Here is a 14,860-nt window from a genome sequence, read left to right as displayed (position 1 = left end):
GGTAGCAGCAGGGACAGCCCTCCCTGCCTGGCTCCTCACTGCTTGTGACCTCTGCAGGCCCTGGGACCAGAGCCGGACCAGAGCCCCTGCTCCTGGGTGCTACCAGCAGCAACATGCCCTGGGCGGTGAGACATGGGCCAGGAGCTGATCTCTGGCATCCCCCCCCTCCCAGGGCAGGCAGAGGGTCTGGGGCTCCCCATAGTGGCCAAACTCCCTGGGCAACACTTACCACTCTCCAGCTCTGGCTTCCAGCCTGGCCAGAAGGTGGGATCACATGGGGAAGGAGCAGGCAGGGACACAATTCCAGCAACAGTGGCCCTCCCACTTATACCCAGGTTTTGGCACCTTGCGGGGGCCCCCAAATTGACCAAGGCCATTGGGCATAGGCCCCATACATTAATCCACCCCTTCAGCCAGCAGGACACCATTACACATCCAAAGAACAACTATAGCATAGATAACAGCACTACGATGGCAGTTGCTCAATAGCACCACCAAGAACTTCAAGAAAATTGATTAAAAAAATTGACAGTTTGTTATTTCCAGTTCTTACTCTAATCAATTTTATGACAGTACCTCCCATCCTCTGTTAATTTTGAATATCTTCTTCATTCCCCATTGACTCAGTCTAGAATTTGATATTGTGCTCATATAATATTATGAGCAGGGAAACTATATACAGTTTGTTTTACTGATCTTTGTGTGCACTTCAGAAACACTCAGGGCCAGATTGAAGTGAATGAAGCTACCCCTGTGAATAACTGCTTATCAATGTGAGCAAGGGGGTCACAATCCCTTACATAATGGTAGCATCAGACAAAAGAACCGGACGGGTTCACGGGTTCAGAAGCATGGAGAATGAATTGCGAATGAGGTGGTAAATTTCACAACAGCAATGTGCATGTAAAAATTCAGCTCCATTTCAAATGCAAAACATTATCTGCCCCTTGCTCCCTTCAGGACCCGCCACAAGGTGAAAGACAGTATATGACAGAGCAGCATCTCCACCACATATGAGCATTTCATTTCAGTCATACAGTCACTTAATCAAATATATAGAAAGATGCTTATGGACTTAATTGATCAGTAACACTACTTGTACGGAATTTATTTTAGTTTTAATCCAGAGGGATACCTATCATCTCGCTGAGGAAAAATGAACTGCATCCTTTAAGCACACACATTTTCAAGCTATAAATCATCTATAAACAATCTATTTACATAAAAAGGATGAAAGTGTGAGGTTTTTTCCATAGAAACCTGGCAGATTTGAAAATACTGTAACTGCTGAAGGAAGATTACAAAACCTAATAAAATCTTCACTCTAGCTTCATAGCAGGTGTTAATAATATGCAGTATTTACTATACCAGAAACTTGACGTTTCTGCGTTCTGCATACAAATAATGCTGTCATTCAGCCAGTTCTGTTTACTTGCTTATGCTCCAGAGTCCTCATTTGGCTGGTGACCACCATAAATTGTTGACATTTGTCAGCAGTCTTGTGAATAGAATTACTGTATTCTTTAACAGGTCCATACCACTCATATGCTATCTATGTGACAGTTTGATGGGTAACTAACAGTGTTTTTTAGATCTCTCATCCATAGATGCGTGCCTGACAGAATGATTGAATAGGGCCTAAGTGCTTCTTCCAGGAAAGGAAAAAAAGACACAAAGCACTAGAGACCTGACAAAACAAACTTCTTCTCAGTTTATAAGTTTTATACACTCAAAAGAAAAGTTACGGAGAACATTAAGGCTAGCGAACATGGCTTTAGAGCCACCAGAGCATGAGCTTTCATCAACCTGCAAAATTAAGGATATGTCTACACTATGAAATTAGGTCAAATTTATAGAAGTCCATTTTTTAGAAAGTGATTTTACACAGTCGATTGTGTATGTCCCCACACTAATGCACTAAGCGCATTAAGTCAGCAGAGTGCGTCCACAGTACCAAGGCTAGTGTCGACTTTCGGAGCATCGAACCGTGGGTAGCTATCCCACAGTTCCTGCAGTCTCCACCACCCATTGGAATTCTGGGTTAAGCTCCCAATGCTTGATGGGGCAAAAACATTGTTGTGGGTGGTTTTGGGTACATGTCGTCAGTCACCCCTCCCTCCGTGAAAGCAATGGCAGACAATTGTTTCACGCCTTTTTTCCTTGCAGGCACCATACTGCTTTCAGCAGACGGTGCAGTAGGACTGCTAACCGTCATTGTCATCCACCGCTTCCACTGCCACTCTGCTCTCCTGATGCTATGAATCCACTTCTCAGGTCCTCTATATGACCATTGTCATCCGCCGCTTCTATTGACACTCTGCTCTCCTGGTGATCTCGCAGGGTCGCTTCCACTGCAACTCTGCTTGGCTGCTCTTGTCTCACCATAAACACGGCAAGTGTGCAGTCTGCTCAGCTGTTGTGTCCTGGCAGCAGACGGTGCAGTAGGTCTGCAAATCTGGTCATCCAACCACCGCTTCTGCTGCAACTTTGCTCTCCTGCAGACGCCATACCACAGCAAGCATGGAGCCTGCTCAGATCACCACGGCAGTTATGAGCATTGTAAACACCTTGCACATTATCATGCAGAATATGCAGAACCAGAACCTGCAAAAGCAGGCAAGGAGGCAATGGCAGTGCGGTGATGAGAGTGATGAGGACATGGACACAGACTTCTCTCCAAGTATGGGCCCCGGCAATTTGGCATCTTGGTGGCAATGGAGCAGGCTCATGCGGTGGAACGCCGATTCTGGGCCTGGGAAACAAGCACAGACTGGTGGGACCGTGTAGTGTTGTGGGTCTGGGATGATTCCCAGTGGCTGCAAAACTTTCTCATGCGTAAGGGCACTGGATCTCCACTTCATGGAATTTTGTGACTTGCTTTCCCCTGCCCTGAAGCACAAGAATACCAAGATGAGAGCAGTCTTCACAGTTCACAAGTGAGTGGAAATAGCCCTCTGGAAGCTTGTAATGCCAGACAGCTACCCATCAGTCGGGAATCAATTTGGAGTGGGCAAACCTACTGTGGGGGATGCTGTGATCCAAGTAGCCAACGCATTCAGTGAGCTGCTGCTATCAAGGGTAGTGACTCTGGGAAACATGCAGGTCATAGTGGATAACTTGGCTGCAATGGGATTCTCTAACTGTGGTGGGGTGATGGACAATATGCATATCCCTATCTTGGGACCGGACAACCAAAGCAGCCAGTACATAAACCGAAAGGGGTACTTTTCAATGGTGTTGCAAGCACTGGTGAATCACAAGGGACGTTTCACCATCATCAACCTGGGATGGCTGGGAAAGGTACATGACACTCGCATCTTCAGGAACTCTGGTCTGTATGAACAGCTGCAGCAAGGGACTTATTTCCCAGACCAGAAAATAACCACTGGGGATGTTGAAATGCCTATTGTTATCCTTGGGGACCCAGCCTACCCCTTAATGCCATGGCTCATGAAGCCATACCCAGAGACCCTGGACGGTAGTCAGGAGCTGTTCAACTATAGGCTGAGCAAGTGCAGAATGGTGGTAGAATGTGCATTTGGACATTTAAAAGTGTGCTGGCGCAGTTTACTGACTTGGTTAGACCTCAGCGAAACCAATATTCCCATTGTTATTGCTACTTGCTGTGTGCCCCACAATATCTGTGAGATTAAGGGGAAGACATTTATGGCGGAGTGGGAAGTTGAGGCAAATCGCCTGGCCGCTGATTACATGCAGCCAGACACCAGGATGGTTAGAAGAGCACAGCAGGGTGTGCTGTGCATCAGAGAAGCTTTGAAAACCATTTTCATGGCTGACCAAGCTACGGTGTGACAGTTGTTTGTTTCTCCTTGATGAAAACCTGCCCCCTTGATTCACTCCACTTCCCTGTAAGCCAACCGCCCTCCCCTCCCCTCCCCCCTTTGATCACCACTTGCAGAGGCAATAAAGTCATTGTTGTTTTAAAATCATGCATTCTTTATTAATTTGTCACACAAATAGGGGGATAACTAGGAAGGTAGCCTGGGAGGAGTGGAGGAGCAGGGAAGTACTGGGTGGGGTGGTGGATGAGGGGAGGAGGGAAGGACAAGACCAAATTGCACTTCAAAACTTATTGAATGCCAGCTGTCTGTTGCTTGGGCAGTCCTCTGGGATGGAGTGGTTGGGTGCCCGAAGCGCCTCGCCTCCCCCCCCCGCATTCTTGGGCATCTGGGTGAGGAGGCTATGGAACTTGAGGAGGACGACGGTTGGTTACACAGGGACTGCAGTGGTGGTCTGTGCCTTTCCTGCACCTCAACCATACACCAGAGAATATCAGTTTGATCCTCCAGTAGCCTCAGCATTGCATCCTGCCTCCTTTCATCATGCTGCTGCCACCTTTCCTCTTGATCCCACCACCTCTCCTGTTTCTCCCACCTCCTGTCCTCACATTCATTTTGTGCTTTCTTGGACTCTGCCATTGTCTGCCTCCATCCATTCTGCTGGGCTCTTTCAGTTTGGGTGGACTGCATAAGCTCAGAGAACATTTAATCACTAGTGAGTTTTTTTTCACCTTCTTATCTGCGCTAGCCTCGGGGACGGAGATGCTAGTTGCAGCATTGAAACATTTGTAGCTGCAGGGGGAAAGAAAGGGAGATTAAAATTGAAAAAGACACATTGTCCATTTAAAAGGAGGGGCTGAAGTTTTCAGGTTAATGTGCAGCACAAACCTAATTAACCCCACCCCCACAGCCAATTCTCTGGGATGATTGCTTTGCCCCTCCCCCCACCGCGTGGCTAACAGTGGGGATGATTTCTTTTCAGCCACAGGCAAACAGTCAAGAAGGAACAGCCACTTCTGATGTCCCCTTAATAAAATTCCCCTATTTCAACAAGGTGACCATGAATGATATCACTCTCCTGAGGATAACACAGAGAGATAAAGAACGGATGTTGCTTGAATGCCTGCAAACACTGGGACCACATGCTGCCATGCTTTCTTATGCAAGGATTCCAGACTACGTGCTACTGGCCTGCCATGGTAAAGTGTCCTACCATGCAGGACGCAATAAGGCTGCCTTCCCCAGAAACCTTTTGCAAAGGGTTTGGGAGTACCTCCAGGGCAGCTTCATTGAGATGTCCCTGGAGGGTTTCTGCCCCATCCCCAGACACATTAACAGACTTTTCCAGTAGCTGTACTGGCTGCGAATGCATCCCAAGTCTTCAGGACAAATTAATCATTAAACATGCTTGCTTTTAAAAAGTGTATTATATTTACAAAGGTACACTCACCAGAGATGCCTTCTCTGTCTTCAAGGTCCAGGAGCCCGGTTGGGAGGGTATTGGCTCCAGAGTGATAAACAGTTCCTGGCTGTCGGGGAGAACGGTTTTTCCACTTGCCTGGTGCGCTATCGTCTTCCTCGACCCCAAAATCCTCATCTCTGTTGCGTGAGAATCCCTTGCAGGAGTCCACGTAAAGGTAGTTGTAGGGCACCCCCTAGAATTGCATGCAGCTCATCATAGAAACGGCATGTCTGGGGCTCTGACCCCAGCGGGCGTTTGCCTCTTTGTTTTTTTGGTAGGCTTGCCTGAGCTCCTTAAGTTTCACACAGCACTGCTGCGAGTCCCTGTGATAACCTCTGTCCTTCATGCCCTTGGAGATTTTTTCAAATATTTTGTCTTTTGGAACAGAATTCTGATAGCACAGGTTCATCTCCCCATATAGAAATCAGATCCAGTACCTCCCATTCGGTCCATGCTGGAGCTCTTTTGCGATTCTGGGACTCCATGGTCATCTCTGCTGATGAGCTCTGCGTGGTCACGCCACAGTGGCCAAACAGGAAATGAAATTCAAAAGTTTGAGAGTGCTGTCCAGAGCGGTCATGATGGAGCACTGCGAGATTGCTCCTGGAGGCCAATACCATCGAACTGCATCCACACTAACCCAAATTCGACCCGGCAATGTCGATTTCAGTGCTAATCCCCTCGTCGGGGAGGAGTACAGAAATCGATTTTAAGAGCCCATTAAGTCAACAAAAATGGCTTCGTTGTGTGGATGGGTGCAGGGCTAAATTGATCTAATGCTGCTAAATTCAACCTAAACTCATAGTGTAGACCAGGGCTAAGAGTGTAGTAGCTCCTCTCTGTTTTGGAAGGTGAGGGCGAATTGATACATTATTCACTCTAATGCAAGAAAAGTTTGTAGGATCTTTTATCTTTAACTTGCATTCATGAAATATCACATTCCTAGCTGCAGCATGTAGCTTTTTAAAAAAAATAATATCACAGCCCTCCATTGTAATGTGATGTGTGACCCTTTTAACTCTCCAGGTACTTCCCATATCTTTATGTAACTATAGCAGCTATTCTACGCAGGCAGAGGAGGTGAAGGATCCATCATGATCGTAGCTACCTGTCTCGTTGCACTGGGATATGGTACTATTTATACTGGCGGGAGGGGAGTGGGGTATGAAGCCTTCAAAGCTGTGTAGGACCATGGCTTTTCTTTTTTGGGAAAGAGAAGAAAAAATTGCAAAATATACTTTGGAAGATTGCTTCAGCTGGCCTCCAGTTTTGTATCACAATTTGTAGCAGAGGGAAATAATGCAATATCTCAGATACCTCAGCATGGTAAGTGTGACTATGTGTTCATTTTTTTTTAAAACAGTAAACATTATAGTTGATGTCATGCAGCCAGATGCAGCATTTCCTTGGGAAATGTCAGCTTTACACAAAGCTGTCCCTTTACAGCGATATTCTCCCCCTCCTTCCCTTTCTCCATCCCCATGAAGCTCCCCCATTGATGAACTGTGGGGGATGAGAAGCTAGAGAGGGTGTATGAGGGTGTATCTCTCTGGCTGCCGAAACTCTGGCAGCACTCCTTGAGAACCTCACTGGTAGGGATTGGGGGTGGGAAGTTGCTGGAGCCACGGGGTTGGTGCAAAGGAAAAGGGACTCCACATATCGGTGTCCGACTTATTTCTGATTCCTGGGGCTCATGAGTGGGCCCAACAGCCAGATCCAACAGAGGATGGAAAAGAAAATCACCTCTTCATTGGAATAATCAATAAGAAATCTCTTCCTGGAGTATCAGACAGAGTTTTCTCCTGAGGATGAGAAGGTGCAATTGGGCCAGTGTTATCCCATACTGTAGTGAGTAACTGTTGGTATCAGTTGGCTTTTAAAAGATGATTACTATGTGAGAAATTATGCTTAAGCTAAGCACTGTGGGAAGGGCTACTAGGAAACATTGGGTATTCAAAATTTCAGTTAAAACATATAGCCCAGAGAAGGCGGAACTCTAGTGGCTTATAAGATTCAGATTGTTTTGTAGGTAATAATGCCACCAATAGCTATCTGATTAGTGAATGATATTGTCATTGGGACTATTAGAATCTTGGTACCACTTTTCCCCCTTAAGCTTCTCTCAAATACTGTTATCTGGAGATATCAGAGTTTGCTTGCAATGTTTTAATGCTTCTTGTTATTGTGAAAGAGCAGCAAGCATAATTCACATCAGGCATGTGGAACCAGACCACTGCACCCCTTACTTTGTGATGCAGTGGGCTGTAAGACCAAGAAAAGATTTCAAAAGAACACCATTGAGAGCTTCCAAAACCAGACAACACAAATAGCACCATGTTCAATGCCTTTCTAGGCATTCTCGCTACATGGCAGATTGGAAAAGCTATCCCCCCATATGGTTCTCTGAGATAATGCTGTCAAAGTATTAGCTAATTGTAAAGTGAAGGATGGTGTAGTTAAGATGTTTTGTCTATGCCTTGCTACTTTTGTACTGATGCCTTATTAAAACAGGCCTCAAAGACCAACATGTCCATGATTAGCTGGAAGTTGGCCAGCTATTTTGAATCATTCTTTGGTGTTTTACCAAAATTATACAGGCTACAAGCAAAAGGGGCTTCCATGTGAGCCAACGCTCCCAGGGAATTGTAACAAGATGCGATGTTGCAATTTATATGGTAGAGAGCAAGCAGGTTCTGATCATTTTCTGCTTTGAGGAGGTGAAAGTTGAGATGCTGACTCAGGCATAGCAGAACCTGGCAGAGGCTGACATTCACATTCACTCATCCTTTGAGGAGTTAACAAGTAAGAAGCTCCAGAGGCACTTGCTTATCTGTCACACTGCAAGCTGTCAGGGCTCTCACAGTCCTATCTCTTCATGGAAGCGGCATCAGGACCATGAAAAAGAAAATGTTCACTTCTATATCTGAGCAATGAAATGAAATTATTTTAGAGAAATGCCTTGATGTAGATGAGTGTTGGAACCTTGGGTCAGACTCTTACCTCTTCAGATTTGCCCCTCAGCAGGATAATGCCAGAGCCAACACATATAATTGCTGTCTGAAAAAAAAATATGTGTATATATATATATAAATCATAAATGCAGCAGAGAGTGGCTTGTACTGTACAACTCTACTCCATAATAGAAGACTGAACCACACTATTCCATTCACTGGGAAGCTGGGAATCTCCCCTTTCCCACAGAATAAACATCTAATTTCTGCTCTGCAGGGTCACAAGATAACAGAATTCAAAGTCAAGGCATCTTAACATATAGAAAAGCTGTCACTGGCCCACAACTCAGTTCTGTCCATCTTGGGCATTGGAAGGAGTGTTTTGGGATAGGAAATTCCACATTTTGGGAAGAAGGAGTTCTATGCCAGATTACAGAAAAAATTATAGCTCTCTGAAGCTGCTCAGGTGTTTGGAGTGTTCAAATAAGTTCCAGGGAGACGGTTCTGCAATTTATCATGACACTGAAATTTATCAAATGCTATCACCTCCACATAAGTGGTGTGTGTATAACACCATATCTGTATCTATAGATATCAGTACCTACACACATTTTTCACATGTAAAACTGTGAGGAGAATTTCAGTGCCCATGCTTGCATGGACACACACACAAACACACACACAGCAACTAGAAATGGCTACTAAATGGACAGTGACATCACAACAGCAGCAGAAGAAAAAACTACTGATTTTTGCACTCATAATTGTTAGTGGGTGTCAATCAAGATAATCTAAGTATTTCAGCCCATCCTTATTCACCTGTGAAGTCAGATGTTATGCAATGATAAGAATGTGTAGAGATTTAAATTCAATAGTGACATTTTTCCCCCCAACTTCCACGGCTGTTCCCTCTCACTACATCAGCCAAAACAAGCAAGAAAAGACTGTACATTTGTAAAATCATATATGTTGTTTGACTGAGTGGAATAGTCTTGTAAGATATAAAGTTATCCTTATAGCCTGTAATTGCATATTGGCACGTGAATCCCTGAATATCCAGCAAACATTTTTCCCATCGGTATTCAGACATCTTGCCAAAGAAGATAGTTATTTATGCTATCCAGCAAATTTATTATTTGGTTCATCCATCCCTATGACACAGTACTATTCATTAACAGAGCTTGATTCTTTTTTTTTTTTTTAAGTCTAGACAAAGCTAAGTAATTTGTGGTTGTTGTGGGAGAGAATACTGCAGGTTTTGATAACTGGGGTTCTCTGCTTCATTTCCAGTCAAGCTTAGAAGCAGCAAGAAAACAAAGCTTCCATAGCACGGAGAAGCTGTCTACCCAAACAGGGAAGATAAGAGTGAGGAATCCTTCCTAGTGGTGGCAGACAGGAGAGACACTTGCATCTCAAGAGGAAATTACAGATGTTGAATTAACCATAGTGCTCAAGACAAAAGACTCATCAGATAAATGTGGCCCATGTAAACCATATGGTATTGTGCCACACAATTCAGAAGTAACTGCAGATCCTGAAAACTACATATAAACAGTCATTTATGCCTTATTTGAAGGATAACTTTGGTTTCACAATCCGCACTTCCCCCCCAACCCCCATAATATAGCATGTCTGTGTACATACATACTTCATGGGCACATGCACACATTAAGCCTTTTTCTTCTCTCTTGGATAATTAGAAACTCAGGATGGATTTCCTCCAGATGTGCTGGCAGTATGCACCATACCCTGTCTCCTCCTCTTAAGAATTTTTCACATTTCAGTAAGATTTATGGAGAAAACAAATGTGCTTCATTTTGTTTAGAAATGGGAAAAATTAAAGTCTGCAAGTTAAAAAGTTGTCTGAAATACCAATTTAGCATCTATAAATCAACTCCCTCTACATGTACACAGTTTCTATGATACTGAAGCATTGGCATATCATTTTCTTTGTGCACAAAGTAAAAAATGAGGATGAAATGCTCTTTTGAAGCCAGATCTAGGGACCCAGAGCCCAGTGCAGTGGGTGTCTAAATGGGAGCTAGAGGAACTGAAGGATCCTCTCAGAGTGAAGTGCCACACCACTGAGACTGCTTCATCCCACTGGCTGAAATAACTGTCTATAGCCCCAACACACCACTATTAAAAGGAGGTGGGGACTGTAGGATCCATTGAGCAACCACTACTTCCTAAGACTGTCCTTTCCCCAGACTTTGTATACTGCTATACAGGGTATATGCACTTTTACATGAATGATGCATTTACCTACTGCAGACTATTATTATTTTGTTTTATTTATATTTTTGTAGTGCCTAGGAGTTCTAGTGGATCAGAACTGCATCATGCTAGCTACTGTATAACACAGAACAAAAAGACAGTCCCAGAGACTTTAAATCTAAGTATAAAGGCATGTCAGCATACCATCAGCCTAACTGTGGTTGAAGAATTTGGAGGAGGATAATGAGGCAGCTTTGCCGATGCTTATGGGAAGCTTCTCCCAAGCATGTGGGGCAGCATGGCAGAAAACAAAAATATGCTTGTTTGAAAAATGTAACAAGCGGGCAATGGAAGCCAGCATCGTGGGTTGAACAGAGGCAGGAGGCGACTTTTTGATGGGTGGAACAAAACCTGTGCATTACATAAGTCCCGTCCCACTTAAGCCCCCAGAACAGCCCTTTGATATATAGACTTTGTGCCAGGCCATTGTACAGGGGTGAATTTCACCCAAGTTGCCCACCATCCTAAACCACTATCCTCCAAAATAGCTGTTCCTTCAAGAAGTAAAGGTGTACAAATTCCATGGCCATGTAGACAGATGTTAATTTTGCCCCACAGCGATCAGCAGAGATGCACAACGGTTGAGCAGATATTTTCAGGATGACCTATCTGATCGTCTTTGTTCTATTTTAGCACTTACCATTATCAGGTGGAACAATATTGAACTTTCATTTTCTTCCAGTCTCAATATTGGACAGTAAATCAATTAGCACTGAATTCTACAAAGTTATTGATCATAACCTTTCAACCCAGAAGTACAGAATAATTAAAAATGCAACACACAGAACACATTACATGGAACACACAGAATTCCAAACTAAGTGAAACACTTTGAAGAAAAAGCTAAAAGTTGCTGTATTATAATCACAACTTCCCACTATACTCAAAGCAGTTTGTTTGTTTGTTTAGGCAAATATTTAAACAGTAGACATGCAAATGCACAGGAAAAATGCAAAGGCTAAGAAACGTCTTTCCTCAGCAAAAACACAGTAAAATGACATACGTTTTCTTCTATGGGCAAGAAGTAAGAAATTCTTTCAAAAACTAGCAGACATATCTCAGCTGCCTGATTTTAGGCACTTAAATTTGAAAATTGGAGGTTTAAGGTTTTGATTTTTTTCTGCTTTATATAAACTTCTTTCATTTGCAAAGTATGTGAACATTATCTATTTCCTGACAAAATCTGTGCTTTAATCTTAAAGGCCCCAATGACTCACGCAAATGCTTTTTCCATGAGTGAAACAGTGGTAAGTTGGCAACAAAATCTACCAGTATGTTGTTCAGCATTTACAGTGGTCTAGCAGCTGCATCTAGCCAAACCAGATCAGTGAGTTGGCTCCAATTCAGAATTATACTGAAGAGTGCATTTATGAGGCACACTCTCTCTCTCTCTCCCTCCCACTCCACCCCCCCCCCCACATTATAGAAGAGCAACAGCCTCTCTATGGTGGAGGTGAAGACCAGGTTTCTGTTTAAAAGCTCAAATCTCCTATGTGCTAGAAAGTTTGTATAGCTGCTCAAATTGCCTTCAAATTATGGCATTCCTTGTGGGGGCATAGTGTGCTGTCATTGGTCCAAATTTGGGACAATTTGAAAAAGGGCTTCCAGAGACACTGCTCTCAAAGAAAACCCAACAGCATTTCTTAAAATTGAGAGATTCTGGCAACATGTTTTTACCATCAGAGACAGAGATAGAACCAGGGCTCAGGTCATTGTGCAGAGTATCCAAATGCTCAAGGGTTACCCCAATAGAGTGAATGGCACACATCAGCCCTTTAGGGAAAAAAGATTTTGTCTCTCTAGTTTAGTGCATCAGAAGCTTCTCACACTAAATGTTTGCACCGATGTTCCACTGATCATGCACGTGCAGATGACGGTTAGCCTTCCAAGTTTCACTACAGCTGGATAGCTCAAGAGGATAAGCAGCAGGTCTTTGCACCTGAACCAGGGTCTGTTCCAGCCCTATCATGGGCAAGAATTTGGAAAAGGTTGTATAGCATATTGCTATATCTGTCTCGGTCAGCAGAGCGGGGCAGACAGGTGAAGACCAGGAAGCAATGAAGGTATATATAGTTTTTTGGTTGTGTTTTTAAATAGATATGAAAATGGTTGCTGGCAGAGAAGGGGCATTTTAAGTGAGAGAGAGTCTGGGGGCTACACCGAGAGGTGGGGATAAATAGGGATGGTAGCAGAGAAGGCGACAGGGTGAGCGGCAGGGGGTTGGGGCTGTCAGCCCCAAATTCTCCCCTTATGTGAATACACCTGTATCTGGGAGGTGTGAGCCCCTCTCCCTATACCTGTATGTGAGCCAGGATTAGGGGGCTCTGTGCCTCTCTAAGATGGATCTGAGCCTTTCTACTTGCCCCCCCCCCAATATGAGCTGGGATGCTTGAGCCTCATTCCCTGCCCTTCCCCCTATGTACATGCCAGGGTCTGGGGGACCCCTACCCATCTATGGGGGTCTGACCACCATCTCTGTCTCCTCTGATGGGATCCAGATTTTGGATGGGGCTTGTCTTTCTAGGTGGGGATCTGAACTCCTCTTCTTATCCCCACATTTAAGCTGGGATTTGGGGAAGCCCTGCTCCTCTGGCTGGCGAGCTTAGAAGAGGCATACTCGAGTTGGAATATGCACCAAGGACACACCATCAGGACTGCCTGAGGAACTGAGAACAGGTACCCTTGACACATAACAGAAACTCTCTAACGCTGGGGAGAGGGAGGATGGGAACATGTGAATGGAGAGTTCACATGACTCAGAGCTATTGTTTCAGACTGTACTCATCTTCACTGGGTATTCACTTTCATCTGAGACCACCTCATTGAGATTAATGGGCCACTTAACTTCCTGGGCAGAAATCTGAGAATGCACTGTAAACATTTGGGAAAAATCTGGCTCTATCAAGGTGATGTTAGGGTGTTCTGTGGTGTTATTGTGAAATGTAACTTGAGTACAGCAAAATATCCAGAAGGTTCTGAAATATTAAAAAAAAAGAAAAGAAAATAAACCAATGCGTGTGAATGTTCACGGGGAGGGGTGATCAGGGGTACAAGAGTAGGTGATAACATGGGCTGGGGTCTACAGCAAGAGATGGGGATAGATGGAAAGGAAGAGGGGTTGGATACTCAGGTAAGAGGCAGTGGCTAGAGACTAGTGGGAGTGGGATCACAGAAGACAAGGAGTGTGGCTGGAGAATGAGAGGGGTAGCAGAGGAACTTTAGGGGGAAGGGAGATGTCAACCCTGAATTCTCCCTTTGTGCTGGGATTTGGGGAACCGTACCTTCTGCGGGGGTCTGAATCCTGTGCCCTGCCCCTCCATGTGAGCTGGGATCTGGGGTTCAGGGAATGAGGGTAATACAAATTTAAACACCTGAAATCCAGCAAATGAAAAGTTAAGATACAGACCACCCTTGTGTGCAGTGGAAGGGGCTGCAGAATGTGTGTGTGGTGTGGCCCAGTACGGAAGAGGCGTGGACTGGGTGGACCCGAGGTGCGGCTGGGGAAACCAGCCTGATGCCTGAAGCAGGAGCAGGTGTCCCAGATGGAGGTAGGAATTAGCATTGAAGGCCCCAGCTCATTGTGAGGCTCGGGCTACATAATGAAAGTAGCATGCAGCCCTCCAATAAGCTGCAGTCTGTGATATGTGCACAGAAGCACAGGGCAGGAGACAGAAAAGAGCAACTTCTTGTGTGTTAACGGCTTCTACAGTGCCGACTAATGTCTTTATGGACAGGGAAGGGAAGGGGGAACTGGAAATGATCATGGGGGAGGGCTACATGTTGTGGAGAATGGTGAGGATGGGGGTGGAGAAGGAGAGATGCACATCTGTCTTAAACTTATTGTAACAGCCATGTAATAAAATTGTCTAGGTTTAAGGACACAATCCATGGATGAGATCTCTCTCACTCGCCTGTTTGCAACTATGCATTATCCCCATTCCACTGTAACAAAATATACAGGAGTGGGGAGGAACACTAAGGAATCACATAGCAACAGTGTGGCCTAGTGGAAAGACCATGGGACTAGCACTATTCCTAGCTCTGTCACTGGCCTTCTGGGTGATCTTGGGTAAGTTACATCACTGCTCTGTGCCTCACTTTCCCCATCTGTAAAATGGGGATTATGTAAGGTTCTTTGAGATCTACCGATAAAAAGCACTGTGTAAAACCTAGGTCTTTTGATTATAACTTAGCATATATACTGCAAATCTAGGTGAGAACTATAACCGTCTAAATGACATCTAACTCCTACCAACAAACATGCCTCTTCCTGGTTAAAAAAAACTAAGAAATTAAATGTCAAAAAAGTTATTAAGTTTGTCCAGGTTTCAGAGTAGCAGCCGTGTTAGTCTGTATTCACAAAAAGAAAA

The 14,860-nt window shown here is 44.5% G+C and overlaps 1 protein-coding gene and 1 long non-coding RNA gene across 4 annotated transcripts in view; both read right to left on the bottom strand.

Annotated features, from left to right (window-relative positions):
- DOK6 (docking protein 6) overlaps positions 1 to 14,860 on the bottom strand; it is a 439,116-nt gene that overhangs the window by 318,166 nt on the left and 106,090 nt on the right. The gene's annotated exons all lie outside the window — the stretch shown is intronic.
- LOC122458738 lies at positions 4,505 to 5,386 on the bottom strand. Its single transcript, XR_006278943.1, has 2 exons — positions 5,251 to 5,386; positions 4,505 to 4,592 (listed from the first exon to the last, which is right to left on the bottom strand). It is a non-coding gene; the product is annotated as an uncharacterized LOC122458738 (long non-coding RNA).

Source organism: Dermochelys coriacea, chromosome 2, assembly GCF_009764565.3.
Source record: "Dermochelys coriacea isolate rDerCor1 chromosome 2, rDerCor1.pri.v4, whole genome shotgun sequence".
NCBI lineage: Eukaryota > Metazoa > Chordata > Testudines > Dermochelyidae > Dermochelys > Dermochelys coriacea.
The sequence above is the reverse complement of the archived record's forward strand: the minus strand, read 5'-3'. Positions and strand labels throughout refer to the sequence as shown.